The following is an 11451-nucleotide window of genomic DNA, read 5'->3' as shown; positions in this document are numbered from 1 at the left end:
GTAATTGTTGTACAAGTATTTGCATGGTGTGGTTTTTCAATTTTACCGTTACATAATTTCAGTTTCATTAGAAAAGACGGAAAAGTTTGTGTATTGAACTTTTTTAGCGTAAAATTCTATTAGTCAAAAGCCGAGCAAAAGAAAAAGCCGACAAAGTTTTGTACTTTTATTGCTTTGCCGTAGTAATTTTCAGGAATTGTTTCCGCCGGGCATGAAGCTTACGAATCGAAGGGTAGTCAACCAACCGTGTGGTTAACTGGTGAATAAGTAGATGGCACAGATACACATATACATACAGATTTATACAGATATATACTTTCATAGATGTGCATGTATCGAGTAGCTTTGGGAATTGGGGTCCTGGCTGTGAACATCAAAACCTAACGAAATGTAAATAATATTAGTGGTACTTGGCAATGACAATGTGCATATGTGGCCCAATCCCAAAACCGCACACAGTGCAAACAAAGCACACGCAAGTGCTGCTCGAGGCTCAGCAGCAGGCACTGTGAACAAGTAGCCGAGGAGCAAAACAGGAGCATGGTAGGGGCAAAGGAACCAAGGAGCCAAGGGCTAGTGGCAAAACAAACACAAGCCCCAAATACAAACACAAATAAGAAGCTAGAAAAACGGGGCGATGGATCAAGGGTTCGGGATTCGGGGATCTGGGATCTGGGATGGTCCTTGGTGTGGGTGTAAGTCACTGCTGCTTGACTTGTCCCTGTCACACATTGTGCCGCCTGACCAGGCGGAAGTATACTTAAGACCGAAGAAATAGAGGCATTAAGATCTTTACAGTTAATCCCTTGAGTAAATGTTTTGTGGTCGCGACGACATTGTTGTGCCGTTGTTCACATGTGTATGTGTGTGTGTGTGTGGGTGTGAGTGAGTGTGTGTGCTTTGCAGATACGTATGGATGTAGTACACACATAGTAGTGTATACCTTGTCTAGTTGTGTTGTTAAGGGCATTAAAAAAAGGCTTAAAAGCTTGCCTACAATCATTTTGGGTCCTGTGTCGTGTCCTGCGTCGTGTCCTGGGCCTTGGGTCGCGTTTTATGTGCACTCCTGAATATTTCAGCTAACCAGCGACAACAAAGACAGCGTGTATGCAAGTTAAGTGCTTAAAGCATTTAGCCTAACAGTTTTGGCTTTTAATTTGCACTTTCTGTCATCTACAAAGCTTGGCGTGAAGGCGTTGAAGGCGTTGAAGGTGTGGGAGGCGTGGTAGGCTAAGGCGTTGACGTTTCTTCGGGCGCGTCACGTATTTATTTAAGCAAATTGCGCATACGCCGCATTGGCACAACGCTAAAATATTAAAGCAGTCAAATTTTGGTACGAATAATGCGTGTATTTTGTGCTTTGTTGTTCATGTCTAAGAAAGCTAAGCCAACAGACCAGCTGGCACGCTGAAAAACCTTTTTACAACTTTTCTAGAGCGCGCAGAACGAAAAACTGTTAAGCTGCCGCCGCCTCCAGTTCCGCCCAAACATACATACACACATACATATATAAATAAGGCGGCAAAAGGCAATGCCGAAAACAAAAAAAAATGGAGGCAAGCAAAACAGGCAAGAAAAGCCGGCGGTAAGCGCAAAATAAAGTCATCACAAACATATTAGCAGCGAAAAACACCTGAGCAAATAGATTTATATGCACGATAAAGCACAGAGTAATTTCCCGTAGATCCTGTCGCCTGCCCAACACCACGCCCCCATTTCCCCATCTCTACACTTTACACTCGCACTTCAACTGTTCGCCTGTTGCCTAAGCCACAAAGTAGCTGGGGAGTAAGATAACATCACTTTATTGTAAGAAAGTTAAAACGCAGAAATGCAAGCCAAATAGCCCAAAAAAGGTGGCTTGTAAATGTGTCTGTGTGTTGTGTGTGTCTTTGTGTGAGGAGGCACTTATAAAAATACTAAAAGTAAAAATGTCTACACACAAAGAATGCTTGATACTCTTGAATAGCCTTTAAGTAGTCTGTGCCTTTAATTAAGACTACCTTACCTTATCGAATATCTCAGATATTTATTAACATTAATAATAAGCAAGGCTGCAAATTGGCTTCAAGAATCCCTTTGATTTGAACCCTTTTCTATTTAAAACAAAAAATTTTATATTTAATTTCTATTCAATACCAAAAATATTTTTTTCTCTTCAATTCTATTTTTTTTAAACCCATAATAATAAAATATATGTATGTATGTATACATACAAAATCATTTTATACATATAACATTCTTTTTAAATGTTATAATTTGATCAATATTACTAAAAACATGGTGAATTAAAATAATATCGTACATTCTCAAAAGATCCAATATCCAAGATCCTCTAAAAAAAACGCTATGAGATTTTGTCAAGGCCATTTGAAATTAGCTCTACGAGCGATTTCCGGTTTGAGCAGCTCAAGTTGCGAAGTTATAAAATTTGTAGCATATTTCGAGGCGCAACGAGCGCCAAGGACTGAAGTTAGTAATTGATACATATTGCACTTGCAGATACATTCTGTTTGCCTTTAGCGTAGAGTTGATGATGGCAACTAAATCTATTCCCAGCTCAGAACGTACACGTGCGCATCCCTCGTGTCACACACATACCAACATTCACACCCACTCACACACACACACACACACATGTCACGCTTTTATTTTGTAGTTAAGTGAAGTAAAAACTTTGCCAGTTGTCAGTTGAAGGAGGAGAGGTCAGCCCAGGCCATTAGTACTTGAATGCTGGACAAATAATTAGGGAGAGAACATCCAATATAAGGTTGTCGCCGGCAACGCAGACAGCACACAATGCAGGCATCAGTGTTGCCAGGATTTCACAGTCAATATCATATAGATTAAAAATAAATTAGCTTAAAAAGGTGTAAAGCCTTACAAACAAATTAGTGTCCCATTTGACTATTTTTCTGCAGTTTAAAATAATCTGTTATATTTAGAGTACAAACCATAACATCCACAAATGTTTTAATTACTATTTGTGAATTAAAATAAATAAATTATATTTAAGAATTATATCATTTTAGAAACGAATATTATGATTAATTATTTTGAATGCATTTAGTTTTTATTTAACTGAGCTCACTTCGCTGAAGATATGTTTACTTCTCAATAATATATGTAATTTTATTTAAATCGTTCAAAACATTGATGGTTACATCATTAACATATTTGTTTATAATATTTCCTTTTTAAAATAAACCAGATCTAGCAATAAATAAGCTTAAATGACAACACTGACACACACATTCACTGAGACATATTCGTACACACACATGACAGATGAAGGCTATCGAAGGATACTCGTATCCACTCAACGATGACATCCACAAATTGACATTGCTCAACATGGCAGTCAAGTGGCTTTTGGCCAAAGTTCGAGCAAAAACGTCAAAGATTTGTCGCGGTCGCCAACTAAAAAAGTTAATTGCAGTTAATGACGACATTAATCACAAGAAAATGAAGCCCAGCGCAGTGACAATAAGCGCAAAGCGACAAATGAAGAGCCAACGGCTTTTATAGCAGCTCCACGCAGACGACAACAGACAACAGAGACAACAGGCGTCTATTAACACCGATTTCCAGACTTTGTACACTACAAAAGGCGGCAAAACAATGAGAAAGTTGCGTCAGCCAGTTGCTAGTGGCAATGGCAATGGCAGTGGCAGTGGCAGTGGCAGTTGCAGGGCAAGACGCGCAACAAGCGGCAACAACAGGAAGTCAGCGCGTAGTAGGAAAAGCAATTTTACTGCGAGCTTCCTCAAGACAAATAAGTCAGCTGGATCAAAAGGGGCTTTCAGGCATAGCATCATGGCAAGGCAGGACACAATAGAAATGAATTATAAGTGGAGAGGACCCAACCAGCGCAATGTCAGCGATAATAATGAACTGGCATGACTGATGATGCCGTACAAACCACGTCCAGGCATCCAGGCATTCAGGCATCCAGTGCACCACAAAAAGGGAACTGCACAACGCAATGTCCACTTTGATTAGGCAATAACAACAAAAGATTGACTATGCGAATATACTTTCATATATAAGCACATATATTTGCGATAACTTTATGGAAAGGTCATAATGAATTGGTAACCCGGACAATGCTCATTGTCAGCTATATTAATTAAGCGTAGTTTCTTAAGACAGTTCCTGATAGTGTATATTTTTAATATTAATAATAATACAAAATGTGTCATTACTTGAGCTCGCCAGGATTTTTCCAGCAATCAAAAATGGCATATTTTGTTATCGGTGTCACATAATTTGCATTATACAAATAGTGTGATACCTGATGCTGATTGTTTTTTACAAACGATGAAAGGAGATTTTTCATAAATATAGTAGGCTGATTAAATAAAATTGTATCATCACTGATTGAAAAACCTGCTTAATGCCCCCAAATGTTTTCGTTTATTGTCTTATTTCTACTATTTACATTGTTGGATTTTTTATAATATTTAATATTTTAAAGCTCATTCCGATTAAATTTAATCATCGATTTCGATTCGGTTTGCGTACCATTATTGGGTCAAGCTTTGGTTCAATATATATATTCATTTAAACGCGTCTAAAATTTTAGATATAATTCAAAAATTTGAAATATAAAACAAAATATATTGTTTATAAAGAAAGTATTACATTTATAAATATTTTATTTGTAAAGAGCCGAACCTTTAGTTCTTATTGATTGCTCGTTCTATAGTAATGCTGGGATTAACAATTCTAGTTATATATTGGCAGATCAGGTAATGAGCTGCACGTTTCTAACAGTTGCCGCACGAATGCGCTGAATAACAAGAGGAGCTCAAAGGCTGCAGCAGCTTCAATAACTGCCACACCTGACCCATCCCGGCGCTGTCTTGGAATGTGTGGGTGCCAAAACAAAGATGTCTGTGGAATTTATGCAACATGAGCTTCTATAACTTATCCAATTAAAACTCAATAAACGCGCTTACCCAGGCCACTCCACCGTACACTAGAACAGACCCTGGATAGATCGAGGGTAGATCCAGGGCAGTGCAGGGTGGAGCAGCCCGGGCCAAATGAAATGAAGATGCCAGCAATGCCGAGGGCAAGTCGTTTGGGATGCCAAGAATAGGGCTGTTCAATAACAGGAAACTCCTGTGCTTGCTGCTTGCTGCTGGCTGCTGGCTGCTGGCTTAACGCAGCGATTACAAGTGCCTTCAGCTTGTAATCCACTTTTGGAAATGCAGTCAGTGGTAGTGGCAATGGCAGTGGCAGTGGCAGTGCTTGTCTGCCATCCAGCATGACAGCCACAAATTGAAGATGACAAAATGTCTAAACAAGCAAGCGTTGGCACGCCTACCTGTCTGTCTGTGGGTGTGGGGATGGGGGTGCTGATGGTTTGTGGCGGTAGGTGAGAGAGTATGTATACCTCCGAACATATCTAGCGGAATAATCAATAAATTACACACCTGTCTGGCCACAGCAAATTTATATATGTATACAAATATATGTAAGGCTTCAAGTTATGGCTATAACTATGACTTGGGCATGGCAAAGCAGCCAAAGAAAGACGAAAGGCGAGAATATAGAAAAGATTCCAGCATCGCATTCCGCAGGTGCCATTTGCCAACTGACACACAAGCAGATACCGATGTCGATGCCACTATTGACGCCCGGCCCAGTCATGGTCATCCCCAGAATACTCCTTAACAGGGGCGCAAATTAGGGGAGGAAAGTGGGATAATATGTCCCGGACCCCGCATTCAACGGGACCTCAAGTATATATATTCTTAAATGCGTCAATTAAAGGGCAATAAGAAATTGTCTAAAAAATAAATGAAATTTTTCGGAAAAAGTGGACTTTTAGTACTACACAATTTATTTCGTATATTCAATTATGAATTTTAGCGAATACAAAATCTTTTTCATTTTTGTTAAAACTTTGTGTCCACGGAATTTTAAATCAATTGAAATTTAGTTCTAAAGGGTAAGTATAAAACAAAATTTAAAGTGCCGATTACCAACTAAATAAAAACGAATGATGAAAATTACAACTCAATATGTAGGGGCGATAAAAATCCAAATTAAAAATGTAATGGAGATAAAAATTCCAACAAAAAATTGTGAGAATCCCAATAAAAAGTGTAATAGTAGGAGAAATTGCAACTAAAATTTTGGTTGAATGAAGAATTCTAATTGAATATTTAGTGGTACTAGAGTAAGGGCTTGCGAATAGCTGAATTTTTATTTATTTCTAGACTTAAATGGGGAAAAATTAACTTAAAGTAAAAGCTAGCTAATAGCTGGATTTTCATTTATTTCTATACTTAATTATGCAAAAATGAACTAAATCCGAATTGATTTTTAAAATAGTAGACTTTATATAAATTTTTTTAAAATTTCAAAGTTTTTTTTGATATATTTGAATGACTTAACTAATTAATTGTGTAGCGCCAGAATAAACCCAGAATATAAAAATAATAATTTTAATAGTTTTAAAAGATTTTAGAAACTAGGGCCTTCTTTTTTCCCAGGGTTGCAAAATGTCCTGCTGCGCCCCTGTTCCTATAGCTAAGTACGGTACAGGTATACGAGTGTGGTGTGGGCGGGCAACTTCAATATTTCATGGTGGCTAAGTTCTCAATTGTGTTGTGCTTGGAAGCGGCCCGGCACTTGGTGGTAATTGTACCTGCAAGCACTGGACTTGCACATTGTTAAGAATTTTCACGGTCCCGAAGAGTCCGGCAATGGCAACGGCATCGTCTCTGGGTTCGGGTCCTGCTCCTGAACAGAACTGAGCTGAGTGAGTATTTGTGCGTGCCATTCTGACAGGCAGCGATGGGGTCTTCACTGGCAGCAGCACTGAATTTTTGATTTATGTGCATTACTTATGCTTTTACTTAGTTGTCTTGCCAGATCTCTCCCACCCTCTCGCTATCCTTCTCATGCTCCTTCGGTATCGAAGATGGGCGTATCCTGCGTCTCTTTTTGTCGCTTATGTACGAGCCACCAAATTGATGCTAAGTGCTTGGGCGCGCGTGCAAAATGGGTTGAGCAGAAGCTGGAACAGCATCAGGAGTTGAAGCGGAAGAGGTGGAAGAGGAACTTGAGCTGGAACGGTAGAGGAAGCGGGAACGGTACTAGTGGCTATAACAGGCAGCCTGCAGTGTTGAGCCTTTCACACACGAGCCGCACACATATATTAAATACCATCCTTGGAGAGTCATCAGCATTCCTCGAGCGGTTTTTATTTCCGTTTTCATTAGTTGCTTTTTACACAAGTGTCGCCCACACACACACACACACGCACACACACACACACGCATAATAGCATTAATGTCTCGTGTACGTCGTGGCACGACACATAAGTGTGCATGTGTGAATGTATGCGTGTTGGCCGCTTTCTAGTTTGTCAATGGCAGCCATTTCTATGTTTGTGCACGTATTTTGCTGTTGACATTGCGAGCTGTGGCCGAGCGAACAAACCAACCAAAATGAGAATGAAAAATGCTTGCGATAATTTGTTGACCTCAACAGGCAATTTTTACAACATACATACAACGTACTAAAGAGTATTAAATTTACTGCAACCGAAACGTATTTAAAATTGTTGTCAAATTATTTTGGCTTGTGCAACGTTGCGTATACTTGATAAGTGTGGCATAAGGCAAAGCTAAGCCCAGACACGGACTGGATTTTCGGGCGCTAATCAAATCACGTACTTAGCCAAGTAAAGTACACACAGAGTACGACACAAAATATGCCTCCACGAAGAAGAACACGAGTCCTAAGACGAAACCAAGACCTGGCAGGCAACGTACAACAGGCACAGCTATGCGCATTAATAGCTTAGACAAACCTAAAGTACACAATTACAGTTAAACTGCAATAAGATGAACAACTAAACATACTTATGCTTGCGCATCTAATAAAATATTAATTTTGTATTTACTAAATTGATTTAGTTCATTAAGTGGATACAGAGACTAATGTACTTTAGAAGTAAAATATGGCAATTAATCAACTCACAATAAAAAATTCGATACTGGTAGATCTTATAAAATATAAAAATAATATATATATAAGACAAAATGTGACAAAAAATACATAAAAACGATCAAAATTTAAAAAAAATGTCTATATATCTGAGTAGCGATTCAGTTGGACTATATATTTAATAAAACAGATGAAAACAATCGGCATTTTCGTCCAAAAGATATAGGACAAAAATCTGCGATGACGTTACGTTACAGAAATTGAAGTTGGTTTTAAGTTGGGGTTGAAAAACGAAAAACTCTGCGAAATGGGCAAGACTTTTTTCATAAAACTTTTCTTAGTATCATTTTAAATAATGTAAGTTAATTTTGCAAGAAGATGTAAAGAGATTAAAAGCTTTTTAATATAAATATCATTAAAAACAAATAAAAATTTTACCGTTGATTGATATTTCTTTTCGTCTTTAGCATTTTTTGTCTTTAGTCCTTGGTTCAGTGAAATTGTTTGCAATAAGAGTTCACCTACATTATTATATTTAGAAAACTTAACTTTAAAGAGAAAATGCTCTTAGAAATGAACAAAGCTGAACAAATCACGACATTTAACTTTAGGGTTTGAGTTCTCGTCAATGCATCCAAGAAACGACGTGTGCTCCTTAATTTAATAAAATTTGAGTACATCTATATAATACAAAAAGTTTGAAAAAATGTTTGGATGACTTTTAATTTGTTGGTTCTGGTGGACCTCTCTGTGGAAATGCCCATATATATATTATTTATTTTATTTTTCTCCCGTTAAATATTCAAAAAGTGTTTTTAATGCCATCAAAATTTGTATTCCACATAGTAGGTACAGGGTCTCTCACAGACGTGTTTGCTCAACTGCAGCCTTTTCTAAAAAAAACATCAATCACATTTTTTTTCTCTATGTGCACTGTAAATGTTGAGTTTAATCCGCTTAAAAATTGATTGAGTATTAAATATGAAATATTGGATTACGAGTACTTTAAAATGTTTTATTTTTCCCTGAAAAGGAGTTCATCTATTTGTTAAACGTGTACACTTATGGCATGTTTTACTGTAGAAACAGGCACATATGTACTTTTAGGTCTGTATGGAAAAACGTATGTTTCTGTGCCACAAAAAGTTAGCTGGCACAAAGCAAATTACGAGCGCATTTAAACTGGGGCGCGAGTGCTACTTAAATAACTCATTTAGGTCGCTTGATCCCCGCCGGAGCCTGCCAATGTGTAAGAGGTGTATGTGTGCCTTTATGTATGTATGTATCTATGTATGTTTGTGTGTGTGTGTTTGGCAGGGTGTATGCGCGCACATAAAATCAACAATAAACTTTGTCATCTCAATTTGCTTATTACCAGCAGCCAGGAAGGGCAAACTTTCTTATTAATGGTGGCGATTTCAATGCGTTCTTTTACCCCCTTCATCGCACTCCTCAACACCACATTTCTTTCCACATATGCCTGCAGCAAGTACATTAGGGTTCATCGATTTTTTTGGGCCAAAAAAAATGTAAGAGGTTTTCACCAAGAAACCTTAGTTCTAAAAATAAAAATAATAGTCTGTGCTTTTTGCTTGAAAAATGAGTTATTTTGAAATTCTTAGCGTGTTATTATTAGCATTTCTTTAGTGTTTTTTATTCCGATCCTGGCAAGATTGGTATCAAAACTCTTTCTAGGACTACGATTATCAAAATATCATATAATTCAAGGACCAACTGTTCTTTAAACATAATTTACGTCCATACAAGGACTAAAAACACAAAAAGGTTTTCAACTCAATAAGTGGGGTCTTGAAATTAATTTTGGAACTATGTTTTCTTGGTGAAAACATCTTAGAATTGACCGTAGATTAAAAATTAGAGTTTACATTTTTTGTGAACACAAAATCGATGCACCCTAACGTTCATACATGTACAGATGTGTGTGTGGGATTGCAGATAACACTGCGACAAACATAGATGGAGACTCGTGGAATGTTGATGTAAGGCAACTTTCTTGGCCTCGCACTCCCACTCTCACTCTCACTCTCCTCTCTTCTCTTTCTCTCTTGCTCTCCCTCTCACACTCGCATTTAGTACTTGCCTCGTAAGACACCGCAAAATGGCAGCGTGAGGTGATTCCTGTGGCGGCATCTCCTTCTTGTCGCTGGCATCTCTCGCTCTCATGTCTTGCGGTTAGCTGCAAGTCGCAAGTCGCAAATTCTAAAATCCATAATTAGTGTCTGTCACGGGACATAGACATACCACAACTTCCACATTCACATCCCCATCGTCGACATGTCGGGTGGATAGTTGCCAGAGAAACGCGCTAAGCTGAGCTGCACTTGAGTTGAGAGTTGCTCTAATTGCAAGTAAATATTTAATGCACAAGCCGCTTTTAATTGCCAACAGAAAATATATACAAAATCTTTATAAAATTTTCAAAAATAGTACATAATACTCTTACATGGCAGTTACAGCCCGTTGCATGGCCCACATTTGTAGTGGCAAATAGCAAGTTTTAATGATGCAATGCCGGTTGCCACTTACGCATGCACCTACGACGTCCTACAAGTCCGGAATAAAAATGTAAAAATGCAAAAATCTCGCAAATTATCGAAACATGCGCAAGCACACTTAAACTCGCAGCGACTTTGCCGCATAAATCTTGGCAAAGTCGAAAGGAAAAAAAAAAACAGCCAAGATGAAAAAAAGGATCATAAAAACTCGACAAACAGCTGAAAAAGTACAAACATCTTGAGGTACTACTGAGTACACTGGCCCAGGCAGGCATTAAGACCAACTTTCCAATGCCGCAAATTGCAAAACTTCCAAGTTATCGCACGAAGTGAGAACATGGTGCAATCGATTGGAAATTGCAGCAGACAGCTGCCGCAGTGGGGGGCGACCAGGCAGTTGGGCGATAAACTGTTTAAAGTTTTACATAAAGATAATAACAAATAATTTTTTTAATGCTGCACAATTTAATTAAGAACAATATCTAATCAATCACCGCCAAAATAAATTTTAAAATATTGCAAAATTTAATTAAAAACAATTACCAATTAATTACCGCTATGCCCCCTGTGAGGGTTGAACTCACGGCCTTTGGTTTACGAGACCAACGCTCTACCACTGAGCTAAAGGGGCACATACCAGCGCGCTGAAAAGTTCTTGTCATAAATGTGATGTCTAACAACCGCTGCGATCGGTGCTGATAACAGCAGTTGAGTTTCTATCGGAGACTCGTAACTGAGCAACTGCGATAATTATTTACAAACAATATACAAAGCAAATAATTAAAAACAATATTTATGTATATTTTTCAAATAACTATTTGCAATGCAAACATAACCTACAAATTTGTTGTTAAATAAAGAGATAATGAAAACAGCTGTTTTTGTGAAAACAACCAATGAGGTTCCGTGGATCTCTGACCAAAGTAGCCGACTTCAGATTGTAAAATAACTCCGTTTGATTCCTACA

At 38.1% G+C, this 11451-nt stretch overlaps 1 non-coding gene across 1 annotated transcript; it reads right to left on the bottom strand.

The window, feature by feature from the left end:
• Window positions 1-11043: 11043 nt before the first annotated feature.
• Trnat-cgu lies at window positions 11044-11115 on the bottom strand. Its single transcript has one exon. It is a non-coding gene; the product is annotated as a tRNA-Thr (tRNA).
• Window positions 11116-11451: the final 336 nt, after the last annotated feature.

Source organism: Drosophila innubila, assembly GCF_004354385.1.
Source record: "Drosophila innubila isolate TH190305 chromosome 3R unlocalized genomic scaffold, UK_Dinn_1.0 2_E_3R, whole genome shotgun sequence".
NCBI classification, from domain to species: domain Eukaryota; kingdom Metazoa; phylum Arthropoda; class Insecta; order Diptera; family Drosophilidae; genus Drosophila; species Drosophila innubila.
This window is presented reverse-complemented; position numbering and strand designations above follow the sequence as displayed.